The sequence below is a fragment of the Cryptomeria japonica genome, chromosome 2 (assembly GCF_030272615.1).
Source record: "Cryptomeria japonica chromosome 2, Sugi_1.0, whole genome shotgun sequence".
NCBI lineage: Eukaryota > Viridiplantae > Streptophyta > Pinopsida > Cupressales > Cupressaceae > Cryptomeria > Cryptomeria japonica.
The window spans coordinates 220,996,132-221,017,496 of NC_081406.1; positions in this window are offsets into that span (position 1 = coordinate 220,996,132).

The following is a 21,365-nucleotide window of genomic DNA, read 5'->3' on the forward strand; positions in this document are numbered from 1 at the left end:
AATAAAACTGTGTACGAGGTGTATTTTCAATAAGAAGTGTGTACGTGGTTCTTCCTATGATACTCCATCATAAAAATAATAATGTGTGTGTGTGTGTGTGTGTAAATATATATATATATATATAATATGTAGATATTATATATATGTATATATATACACACACGTGTGTGTGTATGTAATATGTATGTATATGTATATAATATGTGTATTATGTATGTGTGTGTGTGTATGTATGTGTATTGTCTTTTGATAAATTATGTGTATTATATGTATATGTGTATGTACATGTACATGTACATGTATATTGATATATATTGTCTTTTGATATTGTATTGTACATTTTATTCCTCTCTCTCTCTCTCAAGACCCCACATAACACCTAATGACATCATGTAATGTCCCTTAGCACACACATGACCCCTTAAGACCATATGATGTTCTAAGGGGTCAGATGATATCCTAAGGGGTCATATGATGTTCTAACACATGTGAATACCCATTATGACCCTACATGGCCCCCAATGATTCCATATGACCTCTTCGGACCATGTATGATATCTCAAGGGGTCAACTGGTGTCTTAATGGGTCATATAGTGTTTTAACACATTTGTGGCTCAATTAGAACCCCATGTGACCCCTAACAACATCATGTGACATCTCTTCCTCCTCCCCCATCTCCCTCCCTTCCTTTTTTATCCATCTCTCTCCCTCCCTCCCTCCCTTCTTCCCCCATCTCTCTCTGTCTCTCTGTCTCTCTCTCTCTCTCTCTCTCTCTCTTAGGACCTCACATAGCACCACATGACCCTTTAGGAGCATATCATGTTCTAAGGGGTCATACAGTGTCCTGAGGTGGCAAGATGAACAAAAGTAGAACCTTCTCTATTCCAAAAGTAAATCTTATAAGTCATGCCCATAACAACATATCTTACAAGAGGGTTTGAAATTGTGTCAATTTATAAAGCTCTTTGATCTTAGATTACACTTGTTAAAGCTTCAACCTCTTTGTTCCTTATTGATTTCTTCATAGGTATAGTTTCATCTGAACAAAGACCAGTAAATAACTTCAAAGCTTCCTTTGTAATCTGATAAGGCCTATCTAGCCAAATGTAGTCATCATGAATTCTACTTAGTACAATCTCCGCCATTTCTTGATTGATTAGCATCGAAAACTCACTCCAAATGTCTAAACCCTTGTTCCCCAACTCAACAATTGACTATATATTTTCCCTAGAAAGAGAGTCTCCAAAATTATTGATCTTCATATTGTCATATTCCTCAATTTTCACATAAATAAATTTGTAAATATCTTCAAGACATACCACCCTAGCCAATAATGATGAAATAGACCAACTGAAATGTCTCTTATTGGTTCTTTCATGAATTTCTCAAAATCCGGTCAGGATTCATCTTCATGACTAACAAACTTGCTAGAATCCATGAGATAAAATTATAAATACTTTGCAAGGTTAATATCAATTTTACTTGAACACTTCTTTCCACTCCTTAAATTATCAATTCACCGATAGAAAAATGATCAAAAATTCACTTTAAGTACTTTGTCAGAAGACCTAGGGTTTTACCGCCAAAATCGTCATGTCACCAAAAAAGTTGCTAAACCATTTTGCTTGTGAATGATAACCTGAATGGTTGTCTTGCAAACCTTCACAATCTTTCGCACAATAATATTTTTTTTTGTAGTTTTCATCAAAAGTTAAAATACATCATCATACTTAACATATTAGCTCACTATGACAACAACATCAACCTCTTTGGTAGGGGAAAAAGATTTTTATTATAGCTCCCTTTAAGACAAAGCTTCCAAACTAGTTGTTAGAGGTGATTTCTGCACCGAAGTTGGATGCAATAACATTCTCTATCGAATCTACTTTATTTCTACAAATATTTTTCAATTCATTCCTTAGTTAATCTACATCAATCTTCTTCACTACTTCATTCTTCTTCATTGAGTTGTCTCTCTTCATATTTTTTCTTCTGCATACTCTACCAATGTGTCCAACTTTATTGCAACTAAAACATTTGATATTCCTTTGCTTTGAGTTTCTTGTAGTTATTCTAGATCTACATTGATTAGCCTTATGCCCAAAACCATTGCATAGTTGACAATAACCATAAAAGAATATATTCCTTCCTTCCATAATTTGATTTCTATAATTACTAGCTTTATGACCAGATTTCTTACATGTAAAACACTAAATATTTTGATCCACTCTATTTCTACAATCTAGAGCCTTGTGCTCAAAATTTACAATAGGAGAAATAATAACCGTTAAACAAGGAGAACCTCTGAGCATTAGGTTGTCTAACTAGAGGTTTCCTTGTGGAACTTCTCTAAATCTAGGGATTCCTATCTTTGTTTGTGTCTTCAATGTGTTGTCCAGATTCAACTTTCTTCACCTTGCCTTTATCTTTTGTTCTTTGATTTGAAAATTCACCAACTTCAAAACCTAATCTACTTTTATCTTCCAGATATTTCTGCATCACCATCATTTCATCAAGTTTCTTAGTACTTTCCTTGAATTTGTCTTCAGATCTCAAAGTTACAACTTCTTGTTCCAATTTTGCACATTATTCATTCTTGTGTTTGATTAAGTCATTAAAACATTCCTCATTTTTCTTACTTTCCTCAACTTGTACTTTAAGATTGATAATTATTTCATTTTCTTTCTTCAATTCCTTCTGACCTCTTTGTATCTTTCTTTGAATTTCATGATTTATTCTGTCAACTTTTTGATGCACTCATTTGCTTCCTTGATATTCTCTTTCAAATCAAGTTTCTTTCACTCTTCATGTTCTCAAGATCCTCAAAAGGAGTCTGCAACCATAATTATTTCTTTTTCACTTAACTTAGGAGCCATCTGTTCAACCAATAAGATCTCCCTTAAGCATTTAGGATAAAAAAAATAGGGGACCAAAGCTCTAATACCAATTATCGAATAGTTGGATACTGAGAGGTGGGGTGAATCGGTATTCCCTAAAAAATCCTTAAAACAATCTTATTTTGTAGATTTATTTCAATCAGATAAAATGAGTGATGAAATAAACAACAAAACATAAATATCATCCCCATCAACATACAAGAGAACACCATATTTTTTGTGTGGAAACCCATTAGGGAAAAACCACAGAGAGGGTTAACTCTCAATATAATATAACTAGTTATAGAATTTTACAAGTGCTCACTACAAGGTTCATTGCCAAAATAAAAAAGGAGGCTCACTACCCAAGAGAATAAACAAAACCGAACTACTAAGGTTGCATCTTATATATGCATGATATACTATTCCTATTAACCTCAATAGATAGACTTATTATTTGCTCTTCAATTATCTGTTTCACTTCTAATTACTATGTCACACTTTTCTCTCTATATCTTGGTTTCCTTTGCATACATCCACATGCGTCATACTCATCAAAAGAATACATCTCATATATACATATATATATGTGTGTGTGTGTATATATATGTATATGTATATATATATATATATATACATATACATATACACACACACACACATATATGGATATGTATATATATATATATGTATATATATGTATATACTATGTATATATATACATATACATATATATGTATATATACATACATATGTATGTATATCTATATATATATATATATGTATATATGTATATATACATATACATATATATGTATATATACATATATAGATATACATATATATACATATATATACATATATACATATACATATATATGTATTTATACATATATAGATATACATACATATGTGTGTGTGTGATGTAGGTGGCTAAAACATAATCAAAACAATAAATGAAATTATAAAAATTAACACAAGTCTGGATCAAATTCTCTTCATTATTCTTGTGGAAATTTGTCTTTTATGGAAATTTTCAAATCTATCCAAAAAATCACGAAATCTTGTGGAAATATTAAAAAAATTCCTATAGCACAAATTTCCAACTTTCTAACCTCATAAATATTACAAGTTCAAAATTAACTAAAAAATCAACTTTCGAAAAACCCGAAAAAAACATTTAAAGCCAATTTTGAGGCCTCAGATGAAGGAATCAGGCCCCAAAATTTTGATTTTTTGAGGCCCTAGGTTTATTTAATAGTCCAAAAAAATCCTCAAGATACACCTCCATGTCAAATTTCAGCCCAATCGGACAACCGAGTCAAAAGTTATGACCCTGCGAAGTCCCTGCATCATTGTCTTGTAGTTGAAAGGAACGCAGCTCCTGCAAGTGGTTGTCCTCAAACTGCTGCCACTGACCTCAAGAAAAATTCTTCAATTCCCACTCTATAATCCATTTTCTCTCTATTGTTGCTAATCCTTCCCACTGTACCAAGTATCTATTATATTCTCCTTGTCGAGTGCGAACAATCTTCCTATCTAAAACCTGTGCAATCTTCTACCTTTTCTTACTTGGAATTGTCCATTGCCAATCTACTTCCTCTTCACATCCATCATCATGAATGTCACCATGAAAGGTGTATAGATCAGAAACATTAAATAGAGGATAGATATCAAGATCAACTGGTAAATCGACCCAATAAGAATTGTCATTGATCTTCTTGAGAACCCTGCAAGAACCAATTTTCTTATACTTTAACTTGTGGTATGTGCCTGCAGAAAACCTGTCTTTTCATAGATAAACCATCACTATATCACCATCATAAAATACTTGATGTCGCCAACCAACATCTATTATAGATTTTTACTTCTCATTACTTTCCTACAATTTTTGTCTCACTTCTTCCTGCAGTTGGTGAAGGTGTTCTACAAATGCTTTTGCATCATCACATATTCTTTCTCTAAGGGGTAACTACACCAAATCTAAAACACCCTTAGGATTCCTACCATAAACAATTTTAAATGGTGATTTACCTATAGATCTATTCACTGAGCTGTTGTAAGCAAATTTTTCTTGGAGCAATGCCAAATCCTAGTTTTTGGTCTTCTCTCCAACAATGCACCTTAACAAATTTCCCAAACTCCGGTTGACTACCTCTATTTTCCCATCATTTTGAGGGTGATAGGAACTAATAAACTTCAACTTATTCCCCAAATTCTTCCATAAAGTCCTCCAAAAATAACTTAAGAACTTTTTATCTCTATCATAGACTATGGTTTTTGGCACACCATGCAATCTAACAACTTTTGAAAAAAAATAATTCTACCACCCTCATTGCATCACTAGTTTTCTTACAAGCAATAAAATGAACCATTTTATTGAACCTATCAACAACCACAAAATAGAATCATTGCATCATTGTGTGTTTAGCAATCCCAAAACAAACTCCATGCTCAAATTTGTCCATGGTTCTAGAGGTACAGGCAATGGCATGTACAACCCTGTATTCTATGAGTGTCCTTTAGCAACCTAACAGATCCTACACCTTTCCACATGTGACTATATCTCTTTTCATCTTTGGCCAGTAGTATTTATCTTCTATTAAGGCTATTGTCTTATCCTTGCCAAAATGTCTAGCCAAACCACTGCTATGAAATTCCATGATGATATTCTCCCTCATGGAACCAACTAGAATGCATAACTATTTCCCTTTGAAGAGATAGCCATCTTTCATAAAGTATTCAACTTGAATATGAGACATATTTATATCTATTGGATTCTTCAATTGTTCCACAATCTCCTAGAAGTCATTATCAGACTCATACAAATCTTTGATTGCATCAAAACCAACTACCTCATTCTCCATTGTTCTCAGAAGTACAATGTGTTTGTTCAATGCATCTGCAACTTGGTTTTGCCTTCCTTATTTGAGTTTCAAAAAAAATGTATAGCCTTGTAAGAAAGAAACCTATTTTGCATGTCTACTACTCAACTTCTTTTGTGTGTTCAGATATTTTAATGCAATGTGATCTGTGAACAAGACAAACTCCTTTGGCACTAAATAATGCCTCCAATGTTGCAAGGCATGCATAATTGCATAAAAATCTAGATCATGTGTAGAATAGTTCTTCCTTACCTCATTCAACTTTTCACTAAAAAAGGCTATTAGTTTACATGCTTGGCTAAGAACTGCTCCAATACCTACATGTGATGCATCACAATCAACTTCAAACACCTTTTCAAAGTCTAGTAATGCTAATATGGGAGCTTCAGTTACCTTCTTTAGAAAATTGAAACTTTCTTCAACCTCATTGGTCCACATGAATTCCTTTGCTCTGGTACAATCTGTTATGCATGCAACAATACTACTAAAATTTTGAATAAACTTTCAATAAAATATTGCCAGACCATGAAAAATTCTTACCTCTGTTATGATCTTAGGACTAGGCCATTCCAGAATTGCTCTAGCCTTCTCTGAATCCATCTTGATACCATCTACACAAACAACAAATCCCAGAAATACCAAACTATCTCGCATTAAACTACACTTCTTCAGGTTTGCATAAAGTTTCTCTTTCCTCAACACATCCAATATGATCCACAAATGGTACAAGTGCTCCTCTTTGCTCTTACTAAAAATTAAAATGTCATCAAAATAAACTACAACCAACTTACCAATGTAAGGTCAAAGAATTATATTCATTAGTCTCATGAAAGTACTAGGTACATTAGACAAGCCGAATGGAATCACCATCCACTCATATAATCCATCTCTAGTCTTGAAAGACGTCTTCCATTCATCCCCTTCTCAGATCAGAATTTGGTGATACCCACTTCTGAAATCAATTTTAGTGAAATACTTTGCCCCAACAAGAACATCCATCATGTCATCCAAGTGAGGTATAGGGAACCAATATTTTACGGTACTTCTATTGATTTCTCTAGTATACGTACATATCCCCCATGTACCATCTTTCTTTGGTGTTAATAATGTTGGTACAACACACAGACTCATGGTTTCTCGCACCATACCTTTATTTATAAGGTCCATCACCTGCTTGTTGAGTTTTCCATGCTATGTAGGACTCATCCTATATGCTTATTGATTAGGTAGAGATTCTCCCAAAATTAAATCAATATGACATTGAATATCCCACTTCAGTGGAAGACCATCAAGTAGCTCATCTGGTATAACATCACTATACTTTTCTAGCACCTTTACTACTTCACTAGGTATTGGCATCCCTTCTCATTCCTCCTTTTGTACCATTAATGTATAACAAAATCCTATCACCTTCATCTCTTTAACAAGCTCCCTTTCAAACAATATATTCTTAGCTTCTCCTTCATCCTTAAGGGGTAATAAGATGAATTTTTATCCATCCTTCCAAAATGTATATATATTCTTTTCCCCATCATGCATGACTTTTTGTCTAATTGCCAAGGCCTCCCCAACAATACATGGCATCAATCCATTGGGATGGCATCACACCAAACCTCATCTTTATAAGTCTTGCCTATAGAAAACTTGATTAGACACTTCTTGTCAATAGTAACTTCATTCCCCTTATTAAAACATGCAATACAGTAAGGATTAGGATGTTTCTCACATTGTAAATTATATTTATCTACCATCTCTAATAGGGAGGCTACCTAGTTTACCATCAATTGGGTTTCTTTTATGGTTTGCTTCTATACCTTTTCGGGTGCCAAGTCTACCCCTCTAGACTTCTAAGGGATTCCCTAACATTTGTTTTCTTATCTCACCTTCCTCAAGCTCACAAAGTAAGCTTGTTCACTAAATCCTTGTAGGGGTGAAGGACACACACATTCTTTCTCTCTTTACAAAACCAGCCATCTTGTTTGGTTTAGCAAAATTTCCCCCTTTGGTTACACAATGTCTCAGTTTCAAGCTTGTAGCCTTCTGGATATTTTCCTAGTTCTCAGTAGTTTCCTTCCCCTACAAGTTATCTCCTTCAAATTACCGATACCTAGCCGGACTATCACCAAGCTCGCCTAGGCTCAGTATTTAGAAATGGCTATTGCCATTTCCTGGTCTCTCTCAAATGAAAACCTATTGTACATTTATGGCTCTACTTGACAATCCCCAATTACCTTGTGGAGTTTCAAGTCAGAGCCATATGATTATTGAAAATAGGAAACAAAAACTAAAAGGGAAATCTTTATTTATAGATCCTGAATTTATTCATGTGTTCAAACTAGAAACTCACAAAACAGAGAAAAGAAGCATTTACATTAATAGCATATGTGAACTTAAAGACTCTAAAACATTATTTGCAATTCACAAATAGAAAATCAACTCTGAAATGGAAACCAAAAAATAGACTTCTCTTTTGCTATTCAAAAAAATAGATTGTTCTCCGAGGCAATCAACCTCTTACAGATGCCCATTCGGTCTTTTTATACATTCCATCCTCTGTTGAGAACTCCTCCTATTGGATGAGATAACTCTCATTAGCAATGGTTTTCCATTTGCATCTGTTTCACAGGTTCCATCGAAACATCGGGGTAACATCCAAACAAGATTACCGATGTCCGATGACAACCTCCAACTCTTCGCACTTCCTATCGGGTCTTTGGTGTAACATCAAAACAGGGCTACCGATGACTAATGACTACACACACCGCTTTCCACTTTCCATCAGGTCATTGGGTAAACTTCACAAATGGACTTTCGATGGCTGATGATAACTTAGCACGGGAGTCGGTCTCATCGGGTTATCAGTGTAGGGTGAAAACCCCTCTTGTCGATATTCGATGCTCTACCTTCACCGTGCTCCAACTCCAATGCTTACTGATCGAGTCATCGGGGGTAACGTGAAACTACTCCTTTTGATACCCAATACAACCACTCCAAACTCTAGTGAACTCATTGGGGTAAGACTTGCCGATCAGGGTAGGTCTTGTCGATAAGAAAAAAATTTCAAGAAACTGTAACTAAATGGCCAAACAAATGGACTAGAGCCAATCCTTATGTATTTACATGACCACTAGAAGGTCTCACAAGCCAAAAATGGTTAAGGGCATTTCAACCCTTAGGTGCTCCTGCACCGTACTCCCCCAAAAATAAAGAAGTCAAGTGACTACGCTCAGTAGCAAGGAAATATCAATTCTTGACTTAACAAAGTCTGATTCAGGGACCCAGGTCACTTCAAAATCAGGTTTATGCATCCACTTGACCAGATGTTCCATGTAGACCTATTTTCTAGTCTTCTTGAGAATGCAAGAATCCAACACTTTCTCAGCCTGAGGAATGGAACAAGAAACTAATGCCAGGTCAGCAAGTGACTGTTGGACATTTGAAACTTGCACATCCTCCTTGGGAAGTTGTCCCTTGTAGACAACCAAATCTACGACATTGAAAATGGGAGACAAAGCAATATCAGATGGCAAATCAATCTTATAGGCATTAGAGCCATACTTGGTTAAAACTTTACATGGGCCTACTCTCCTCATTTGTATCTTGTTGGGAACCCCTTTCTGAAGGCAAGCCTTGTTCAAATGTACCCTCAACAAATCTCCAACTCAAAATTGCACATCTCTTTATGTGGCATCAACTCTAGCTTTAACTTTTTGTGAAGAATCATGGAGAGCTCATCGGACTTGGTCATGAACCTCCTTCATAGATTGAGTAACATCATTAGCTTGTGTTGTCATTTTTGATGATGATGTTATGATTGTCATTGATAGACACACACTTTCTTTGAGATCACTTTTTGTATGTATGAGTTATGCTCAACTAGTATTTGTTCCAACCAGTATTATGTATTATAGTCTTTAGACTATCAGTTTTTTACAGAAAGTGTTTACCAGTCTCAAGTGGTTTGAGGATCCCAAAGTTGTATGAAGAAACAAAGTGGTTGTTATCATTTTTCCCATTCTTCATTTTGACAAACTGGTAATTGGTAAAATATGTGAACTAGTAATAGGTGAGTGTATGAACTGGTATTACTCTGTGATGAGTTACCAACCGATATTATTTTTGTGATGAGTTATCATCCACTGACACTTTGGCGGTGATTCTGTGTCATGTTACCAAATGTGTCCAGATGCACTGAACCTAGCAACTTGCAATATAATCCTATTGGACCGACATGAAATAAGATTCCTTTATAAGGACATCATGTCTAGGGTTTTAGAAGTTGTAAGGGTTTAAAGTGGTTAATGAGGTTTTTGTATGTGTGATCATAGAACAAGATTAGGTCTGTGTGAAGAAACAAAGTGTGGAGATTTTGAAGACTGAAGTAATGCTAAAATGCTTTAACAATGAGCTATCAAGGATCTAACGAAGCATACCATGCTAGTATTTAGATCACTTACTTGTTGATTACTCACATCTTCAACAAGTTTGAAACCCTTAACTAGGTAGGCTTGGCAAAGCCTTTGTAAATCCTCTAACAAGGTGGTTCACAACTGTGGATCTGAAATCCTCTCATAAGGTAGTCTTTAATCGGACTTATCTCCTAATAGAGGTTGAGATTTCTAATAGGGTCTGTTCTGGTGAAGAACATTGTATGAACTTAACTAGTCTGACCTTAACCAATCTAGTTACTATTCTGTAGAGAGTTACTTGTGAGTTTCATCTCACCATGGTTTTTCCCATTTGGGTTTCCACGTGAAAATCTCGTGTTATGGTGATTGTGCTTCTATGGGTGAATGCCTTATTTGTTGTTTGGTTTGCATTTGTGTTAACTGGTTTGTTAGTAAAATTGTTATACCGGTTTACTGCTAAACTGTTTAAGTGTTTGAGTTCGGTATTTTTTGGTATAGTAATTCCCCCCCCCTCTTAGTATTCATCAATTGGTATCAAAGCCAACCTTTCTATAAGTTTAACTACTTGGAAGGAGATATGGGGGAATACACTGTGAGGGAACTTACTCATCATCTCACTCAGACTGAGAAAGCCTTTGATGAACTCAAAGTCAAATATAAAGCCTCTCTAGCAAAGAGAAGAGAGCATATTGAGAAATTGATGGAGCTTACTGAAAATAGTTCCTATGTTGAAGCAAACATGGAAGCCCTAGTTGAAGAAGTTGGAAAACTGAATGAATCTAATGCTAAACTAAGAAGGGAACTAGAAGGACTAACTATCAGAATGTGTCAAGAGCTTGAGAACTAGAGGAAAGATGAAGATCTAGTAAAAGATGAAGATCGTGAGATCTCCAAGCTGAAGCAAGAAATCAGTGCACTTACCGCTCATCTCCAAGAGAGTAAAGTGGAAAAAGAAGAAATGCAAGGTGAACTAAATATGGCTATTTCTGAGAATGCAACCTTGAAGGAATCCAATGCTAGTATTTCCAAAGAACTCACTGAGTCAAAGGAAATACTTGCCAAATTCAACAAGAGCACTGTTAAGCTAGAACAAAACCTTGAATCAGCGAAACTAGTTAAGAATATCACTGGAATTGGGTTTTTGGGTTATGAGGAAGGTGAGACCTCTGGAACAAAAGATGGAGCATCAAAGAAGCAACCAAAATCAAAGGATAAAGGTAAGAAAAAGTTCAAACCTGTTTGCTTTAATTGTCTCAAGGAAGGACACACTACCAATGTATGTAGAAGTAAGGCTTACAATAATTTTTCCTACTTTCTAAATAATAAGCCTAGATCCAATAGATTCAATGGTAATTGTTATGCATGCAACAAGTTTGGGCATACAACATTTGAATGTAGGCCTATTATACATAACATTGGAAGATGTCCTTAAAGGAGTCAAGGATTTTTTCTTGAATCCTCTATGAACCGGAATCCAAACTGGTATAATGCCTATGACCATCAGTCAGGTGGTGGTGGCTATCAAGCGGCAACTGGTTGGAGAGCAACCTATTTGATTTGTCATGTTCATGGTCACACTGCTACAATATGCAGAAGGAAGAATGGAAACATGAATAATGGACCATGGAGAGCACCTGGAGTGGTATGCTATCATTGGAACAAACCCGGTCACCTTGCGAGAACCTGCAGAATGAGAAAGAACATATCAGATGATATACCAGTCACTCCAGAAAGAACGATAGATGTTGAAATTGTTCAAGCAGATATGAAGACAACATGGAAGAAGAAATTTGAAGAAGTGTCACAAGAAGAACCAGTTTTTGTACCTAGTGTGCAAGTCACTGAACCAACAAACTAAGCTTTAGAAAAGCTTAGGAGGAACAAATCGGTGAAATATTTTGAACCCTCAGTTTACACCTATAAAAGACCTCAACCGGTATGTGATACCTATCAATTGGAAGAAGACCAAAAATGCTAAAAGGCAAATTAAGGTTTATGCCCTAATGGTGGAGCATTTATTATGGTAGGTGAAGAATTCGTTTAAAAGGGATTTTCAAGTCATTTTCAGTTATCAGTTTGTGAGTGAAGAAATTTTCAAGTGCAGAGTGACAAAAGGTGATTTGTCTTGCGATTCAGAGAGATTTCAAAACTTTGAAGTAGAAACCGGAGATAATATCAATTAGTCAAGAGAAGAACACAAAGCGATAATCCAATAACCGAAGAAGTGTGTGGCGAAGCTAAAGTTGCAAACCCTAAATTGCGGATTTCTGAAGGTATTTATCAAAATTCTTGTTTATTAGTTTATCATGGCTTCTGCATCACACTCCAGTCCTAGTGCACCTAATGATTTAGTAGATTTAATCCAACGAAAGGTGAAATACAATGCCCTATCCCAGATACCCGCTGGTTTTATAGTTGAGGAATGTATTTCAGATTATATTTATTGCAAAATAGAAGACCTAAGATCTCTAGTGATGCATTCTCAGTTAAGTTTATTCTGCGAGAAGGACAAGAAGATCAAACCGAAATACAACATCTTAGAAAGAAAGAAACTTCACAATGCGGTCTATTTTCTTGAAGAATTTATAGAAGATCACATCCGCATCATTCTAAGAAAAGTGCACGGTGACAAAATGTATTTAGAGTGGACACATGACATCACACCGGAAGCGATTCATGCTATCACTGGTTTCTATAACATTGGAGAAGTGTCAGCCCTAAGGAAAGTCATTAAGATGGAAATGACCAAGCTCACTGGTTTTGTGAGTGACCAATAGGGAATGACCATCAATACCATCAAGGATGATCTGGTCAAATATGCCTGCATGGTGATCCGATACCGAACTTTCTATGCTAGCAGAATTAACTCTATCTCTACTGTTATGATAAATGCCGCCTAAAGGATGATCATGGAAGATGCCTCATTTGATTTATGCACCTGTATACAAAGGCAACTTCTAGTGAACCTGAAGTCAATTAAACAGGACAATGCCTTAAGATTAATTTGGACAGCTATTGGTAGGATTTTTTTTCTACTTTCAAGGCTATTTCCCAAGAGTCGGTGACATACAATGGTCTGCTGACCAACCGGTTACCAAGCAAATCAAAGAGATTCTTCAAGTGGTAGGAACTAGTTATCCTGAATTCCTAAACAAATACTTTGATGAGTTTAGATGCAAGATGAGCCAGAGGGTGAGAATATCTAGTGACATTGTCAAGAAGTATGAAGAGGACATATGCTTTATCATCAGAGTAGATGAGTGCATAATGGAGGTGGTTGAGCCCAGAAAGGAAGAAGCCTATGAGATATGAGGTGATGTATGACATGCTAGATGGGTACACCTCAACCCTACTTGCCTCACCTCTAGATCCTAAAAAGAAGAGAACCGCCACCTATTTGGAGAAGGTAACACCAGTTGAAGAACCTTCAATAAAGAAAGGAAAGGTAGTGCCATCTGTATCAACACCGGTTACCTCAGCGAGTCCTAAAGTGACCAAGCGGTCACCAGCAAAGAAGAAACCAAAAGCTGCACCTGCCAAGGTCTTTGAAAGAAAGTGGAAAAATAAGAACACCTCACCAGATTCTGAGGATATAGAACCTGAGGTACAACCTAAAAAGACTAGGCAAAAGAGGAAGAAGACAAAGACAACCAACAATGAACTGATATCATCAACACTGGTAAATATAGTCATTTCCTCTTACAAACCTTTGACACATTGTCAAAGGACCATTAAGAATATTAGGAGAAAAGTGTTGAGTGATTTAGTAGATTATTTTGATGATTTCAATGATAATGAGAAAGAGGAAGTTGAATAGGAAATTATTCAATATTTATGTATTAATAACCGGTCGCCATCTGAAATTAAATCTGTGACATCAGATTCTTTATATAATTCTTTAGATAACAAATGGTGCATTGCCATAGAAAAGGAATAGGAAATAAGAGAAGAAATATTTGCACAACATTTTCCTGATTTGTCAAATTCATAACTTTTTGAAGTTATGGAAAAGTACAAAGGTCTCTTCTTCATGAGAAGAATAAGACTCCTATTATTGGAAGGGAAAGTCCCTGAAGTGGTAAAAGATACATACTCACATGCCAAAACCGCTCTAAGATTGCACCAAGTGTTAGAAGACAACAAGAAGTCTGAGCAAGAACCAGAAACTGGAAAACCGGATGAGGTGTATGACAATGAAGGAGAACCGGTCATAGAACAAATGGACCCTATTGATGTTGATGCTTTGGATGGTGAAAATGTCACTCTTGATATAGTAAAGCACAAGGCTGACAAAGAGAGAGTGGACAAAGAAAAATAGGACAAAGAAAAGGCTGGTAAATTGCAAGCGGAGAAAGAGAAAAAGCATAAAGAGGAAGAGGAGAAGAAGCATAAGGAAGAGGAGAAGAAGAAAAAGGAAGAGGTGAAGAAGAAAGAGGAAGAGGAGAAAAAGAAAAAGGAAGAGGAGGAGAAGAAAAAGGAAGAGGAGAAGAAGAAAGAGGAAGAGGAGAAGAAGAAAAAGGAAGAGGAGAAGAGAAAAGAGGAAGAGAAAAGGAAACAGGAAGAGGAAAAGAAGAAAAAGGAAGAGGAGAACAACAAATAGGAAGAGGGGAAGAAGAAAGAAAAAGAGAAGCGGAAAGAAGAAGATAGAAAGAAGGAAGAAGAAAAGAGAAAGAAAGAAATAGAGGAGCAAAAGAAGGCTGAAGAGGAAAAGAAAAGAGCCAAAGAGAAGGAGGAAGTGGAAAAGAGCACACAAGTGGAGACCCCAAAGGCAACTGATATTCAAGCCAAACCTGCTAACATTACTAGTCCCATTGACCTCCAATCTGCAAATGAAACAAAGCTGCTCCAAAGCATTATGCTTGCCCAAGAGCGACTGGAAACGCTAAGGAAGAAGATGGAACAAAATGTTATTCAAAATGCGATGGAAACTCTTACCAATTTGATTCCCGGTACCAACCTCCCAAGTACCGATTCCTCTCTGGCCCAACTAAAACTTTTATGCACAGTTGTAGAGGACCAGGTGTAATGTCTAGAAGATGTTGCTGAAGACAATGCACAAAAGAAGCATCAAAAGGCATTGAACACTACCTTAGTGAAGAAATTAAATGAGCTCCGATCTGACCTTTAGAAAGCACAGAAAGACATAAGAGATGCAATGGATGAGGGGAAATTACTGCTTAGTAAGATAAGCAGACCCCATCTATTCTGTGATGATGTGCTTGCATAGAAGGAAAAGCTGCAATCTGATTTGCAGGCATATATAAGAACCTTCAAGATACTCTATGATTCCTTCGCCACATTTGGGCAAACCATTCACTGGTTTCAACTCCAGACTGCCAGAATAGAGTTGGAAATCACCAACCGGACCAGAGATTTGCAGGAACTTCAACTAGTTCTACTACCAAGACTGCAAATACTTCAGAAATGCTATCTCAATTTGGATGCCTTAACGGTCACTCAAGAGATGAGTACCTTAGATGCCATGCAAGGACAGGTTTCCTAGATGCAAATGGAAAGTGAGGTTGCCACCTCATTTCTTGAGTCATGGTCTTTATCCATGAAGACCTTTATGCGGGATTTTTAATCAATTTTTGATAAGTTTCACTCATTATTGTCATAAACACTTATTTTTTTAATGAGAATGAGAAACAAGGGTTATTTTGCAGTACTTTGTCATTATGGGCAAAGGGGGATTGGTATTCTATATTTAAAATTTTGATGCATGTTATGTATACTTTCATGTTTATCTTTGTAAGGGAGTAGTATACATTGTATTTTCTGCAAAAGGGATAGTTTATATGCTAAGGGGGAGTAATTTTTTATTATGACATATTTTTATTGTAAAACACTTAGATGTCAAAATTTTCCTAAGTGTTGCCATCAATGCCAAAGGGGGAGATTGTTGGCATTTTTGATGATGATGTTGTGATTGTCATTGATGGACACACACTTTCTTTGAGATCACTTTTTGTATGTATGAGTTATGCTCAATCGGTATTTGTTCCAACCAGTATTATGTATTATAGTCTTTAGACTATCAGTGTTTTGTAGAGTGTTTACCGATCTCAAGTGGTATGAAGACCTCAAGTGGTTCGAGGATCCCAAAGCGGTACAAAGAAACAAAGTGGTTGTTATCATTTTTCCTAGTCTTCATTTTGACAAACCGATAATCGGTAAAATATGTGAACCGATAATAGGTAAATGTATGAATCAGTATTACTCTATGATGAGTTACCAACCGGTATTATTTTGTGATGAGTTATCATCCACCGACATTTTGGCGGTGATTCTGTGTCATGTTACCAAATGTGTCTAGATGCATTGAACCTAGGAACTTACAATATAATCCTATTGGACTGACATGAAATCAGATTCCTTTATAAGGACATCATGTCTAGGGTTTTAGAAGTTGTAAGGGTTTAAAGTGGGTAATGAGGTTTTTGTATGTGCTATCATAGAAGAACATTAGGTTTGTGTGAAGAAACAAAGTGTGGAGATTTTGAAGACTCAAGTAATGCTGAAATGCATTAACAATTAGCTATCAAGGATCTAACCAAGCATACTGTGCTAGTATTTAGATCACTCACTTGTTGATTACTCACATCTTCGAAAAGTCAGAACCCTTAACTGAGTAGGCCCAGCAAATCCTTTGTAAACCCTCTAACAAGGTGGTTCACAACTGTTGATCTAAAATCCTCTCACAAGGTAGTCTTTAATCGGACTAATCTCCTAATAGAGATTGAGATTCCTAACAGGATTTGTTGTAGTGAAGAACATTGTATGACCTTAATCGGTCTAGTTACTATTCTGCAGATAGTTACTTGTGAGTTTCATCTCACTGTGTTTTTTCCCATTTGGGTTTCCACGTCAAAATCTCTTGTGCTATTGTGATTGTGCTTGTATGGGTGAATGCCTTATTTGTTGTTTGGTTTGCATTTGTGTTAACCGGTTTGTTAGTAAAATTGTTATACCGATTTACTACTAAACCGTTTAAGTGTTTGAGTTTAGTTATTTTTGGTATACTAATTCACCCCCCCCCCTCTTAGTATTCATTATCTTGACCACTTATGTGTGACAGATTACCAAGATCTCATAATTCTTTAACACATCGTGGGTGCATACCATACACTATCTCAAAAGGACTCTTCCCAGTAGACTTGTTGACACTGTCATTGTACACAAACTCTTCCTGGTGAAGAACCTGATCCCAACTCTATCCATACTCTTTTTTCAAAAACCTTAAAAGGTTTCCAAGTGTCCTATTGACCACCTCTTTTTGACCATCGGTTTGGGGATGATAGGCTGAACCAAAAGACAAATTAGTTCCTAGTCTTTTCCAAAGAGTTTTCCTAAAATGTCCAAGGAATTTGACATCTCTATCTGAAACAATACTAACTGGAAAACCATGGATTCTAATAACCTCTTTGAAAAACAAGTGTACAATGTGACTAGCATCATGAGTAGTTTTACAAAGAATAAAATGTGTCACTTTACTGAATCTATCAACAACAACAAAAATGCTATCACAACCAAGATTTGTTTTGGGTAATCCAACCACAAAATCCATACTTACACATTCCCATGGCCTTGTAGGAATAGATAATGGCTGATAAAGACCAGCATTAGTAGTTGTACCTTTAGCTTTCTAACAAACCATACACTTCTCAACATACCTTCTGATATCCCTCTGCATTTTGGGCCAATAGTAGAACCTTTGAACAAGTTCCAATGTCTTATTAAGGCCAAAATGACCACTCAAACATTCATTATGCTTTTCTTGGATCATATTTTCCCTCATCGATCCTTTGGGAACACACAACTGTCCACCTTTAAACAACAAACCATTCTGCAAAGTAAAGTCAACATATTCACTATGAAAGTGATTCTGAAATTCTTGACAAACCTTGTAAATGGCTATAAAATCTTTATCATTGGGGTACAAATCCTTGAAGTAATCAACTCCAATACTCTGAATCTACACTTCTTGCACTGTTAGTATCTTTCTACTCAATGGAACTGCTACTTTATTACACTATCCTTTCTTATTCTTAATAGAAAAAGTATATGACTGCAAATACTTCACCCATTTAACATGCCTATGACTCAACTTATCTTGTGAATTCAAAAAAATTAAAGCTTGATTATCTATGTAAACAACAAACTCCTTAGGTAACAAGTAGTTCCTCCACTTCCTAAGAGCTTGGACAAGAGCATTCAGCTCGAGATCATAGGATGAATATTTCTTGTTCGCATCATTGAGCTTCTCACTAAAGAAAGCTACAGGTCTATTCTCTTGACTCAAAATAGCACCAACTGCTATATTACTTGCATCACATTCAATTGTGAACAACTTATCAAAACTAGGAAGAATGAGTACTGGTTGTGCAGCTACCTTTTGTTTCAAAAGTTCAAACCCTTTATTAGCTACATTGGTCCACTGAAACTTAATCTTAACTCCTCCTTTGATGGTTTCCAGCATAGGTGCATAAATCTCACTGAACCCTCTAATAAACTTCCTGTAGAACTATGCCAAACCATGAAAACTTATTATTGCACTTGCTATCTTTGTTGTTGGCCAATTTGTGATGGCTTCCATCTTTGATGTGTCCATCTTCAAATTTCCTCTTGAAACTACAAATCCAAGATAGATAAGTTCCTGCTTCATAAACTCACACTTCTCCAATTTTATTGTTAGTTGCTCTTCATACAATTTTTTCAATCGAATACTAAGATGCTCTAGATGTTCCTCTTTAATTCTACTAAAAATCAAGATATCATCTACGCATACAACAACAAATTTACCAATAAAATCTTTCAACACTTCATTCATGAGTCTCATGAATGTACTGGGAGCATTACTAAGACCGAATGGCATAACAAGCCACTCCTAAAGTCCATTAGTTTTGAAGGTTGTTTTCCATTCATCACCTTCTTTTATCCTAATCTGGTGGTAACCACTCTTGAGATCAATCTTAGTGAAGTAATTTGCACCTCCCAAGCAATCCATCAAGTCTTCAATTCTTGGGATAGGAAATTTGTACCTGATAGTGATTCTATTTATGGCTCTTGAATATGTGCATAGCTTCCATGTTCCTCCTCTCTTGGGTGCTAACACTGTAGGTACAACACAAGGACTTATGCTCTTCTTTATCAACCCTTGGTCCAACAATTCTTGGACTTGCCTAGCCACTTCCTTGTTCTATTCGGGAGTCATCTTATAGGCTTCTTTGTTGGGTAATGATGCTCCAGGAATAAAATCAATCTGATGGCTTATGGATCTAATAGGTGGTAGGGTTGTTGGTGCTCCATCACTTATGATTGCTTTGAAGTTGTCTATTATCTACTACACTTCATGAGGTATGTGAACCTTCTTTTCTTGGTTTGCTTCCTTTGGTTTCACTATAAGAGAAAACCCCACTCCTTCTCCTTCCTTGGGAGTGTTAATGAACTCCTTTTCACCTACTAGTAACGCATTTGGGCCTTTAGTTTTGCTTCTCTCTCCTTCATCACTTAGGGACTGAATATTGTATGTAACTCAATCCTTTTGAAAAGAATAAGAGTTCTTCTCTACATTGTGAATGGCCTTTCTGTCAAACTACCATGGTCTACCAAGAGGTAGATGGCAAGAATCCATAGGCAAGATGTCACACAAGACTTTATCCTTATAACTACCTATGTTGAACTCAACCCATTTTTGTTCATTCACTACCACATGCTGCTCCTTGTTGAGCCAACTGACCTTATATGGATTACTATGTGGGATTCTTTTCAATTTCAGTTTATTTACTGCTTCCTCTAACAATGTTGTCAATAGAACTTGAGTCTATCACCACTCTACAAACCTTACCAAGGACCTTGCATTTGAGTCTAAACAAAGCTCTTCTTTGTGTTGGTTCTTCTTGGATTGGTTCCTTACTCGAGACTCTTCTCATCATTAAATTTTATCCATCTTCAGGAGCTAAGGTCACATCTTCTGTCTTGTTGCTTTCTATATCTTCTTGTGCATATGTCACTCTTCTTTCACTTCCTTGAGATGAAGAGGATTTCTTTGGACATCTATAGGTAGGGTGACCCAACTTTTGGCAATTGTAACACTTCATGGTGGAGAAGTAGGACCCTCTTCTCAATCCACTAGATCTACCTCTTCCTAGGTTGCTAGATGATCCCCTTCATCTATAGCTTCTCTTGCTATGTAAATCCTCACTTTTGTTTATAAGTTTGAACTCTCCTTGGGACCTTTGATCTGCTCCTCTTCCACCAAAACTACCTCTTTGGCCTCTACCATCTTTTCCTCTGCCTCTTCCTCTGTTGCTTTGTTATTGCTTCTTTGTACTCTTTTCCTCCACCTTCAGTGCCAATTGATAGCACTTATGCATGGTGTTAGGACATAAAAAACTCAAATCCTCTTGAATATTCCATCTCCAGCCATTCAAGTCTCTAGCTACCTTGATGCTCTCATCCTTTACCACCTTGGACCTCAGACACAACTTCTGAAATTCCTCAATGTGGCTGCTCACATCCAAGTTTCCTCAAATTTTGTCTCCTCTTGTGCAACTGGTTTTCATAATCTTTAGGGATGTAGGCCTCTTTCACCTTGGCTAGCATGCCCTTCCAAGTAGCTATGGGGTTCTTGCCCTCTTTTTGCCTCTCTTCTTGGACAAACTTCCACCAAGTCAATGTTGCCCCTCTCAATCTAGATTTGGCCACCTTCACCTTTTATGCCTCACTGATTCCATCATATTGAAAGTCATTCTCTAGTCCCTCTATCCATTCCAAAACTACCTCTAGCTCCATTTTTCCACCAAAAAGTGGCAATCCTTCTAGGGATTTTCCTCCTAAGGCTTTAATTGCTTTTATGAAAGGTTCTTCAGGTAGAGAAGATTATGGTTCACGAGTCCTATCCTCTTCTACAACTTCTTTGCCTTTCCCCTCATTGACCTTGATTGTCACTTTCTTGGTTTTATCTTCAACTATGTCTAGTTTGCTCTATAGTTGTAGTAATATTTCTTTTAGGAGTCTATTCTCTTCCTCTTGGTCTTCTACCTTCTTGGCTAACTCTGCATTAGTCACAATTCTGAGACTATTTTCTCCTACTAATTCAGTATCTGATATCACCTAGTTTCTTCCCAAGTCTAAACTTGCTTAGATACCAATATGATAAGGAGGCTGCTAAATTTACCATCAATTGGGTTTC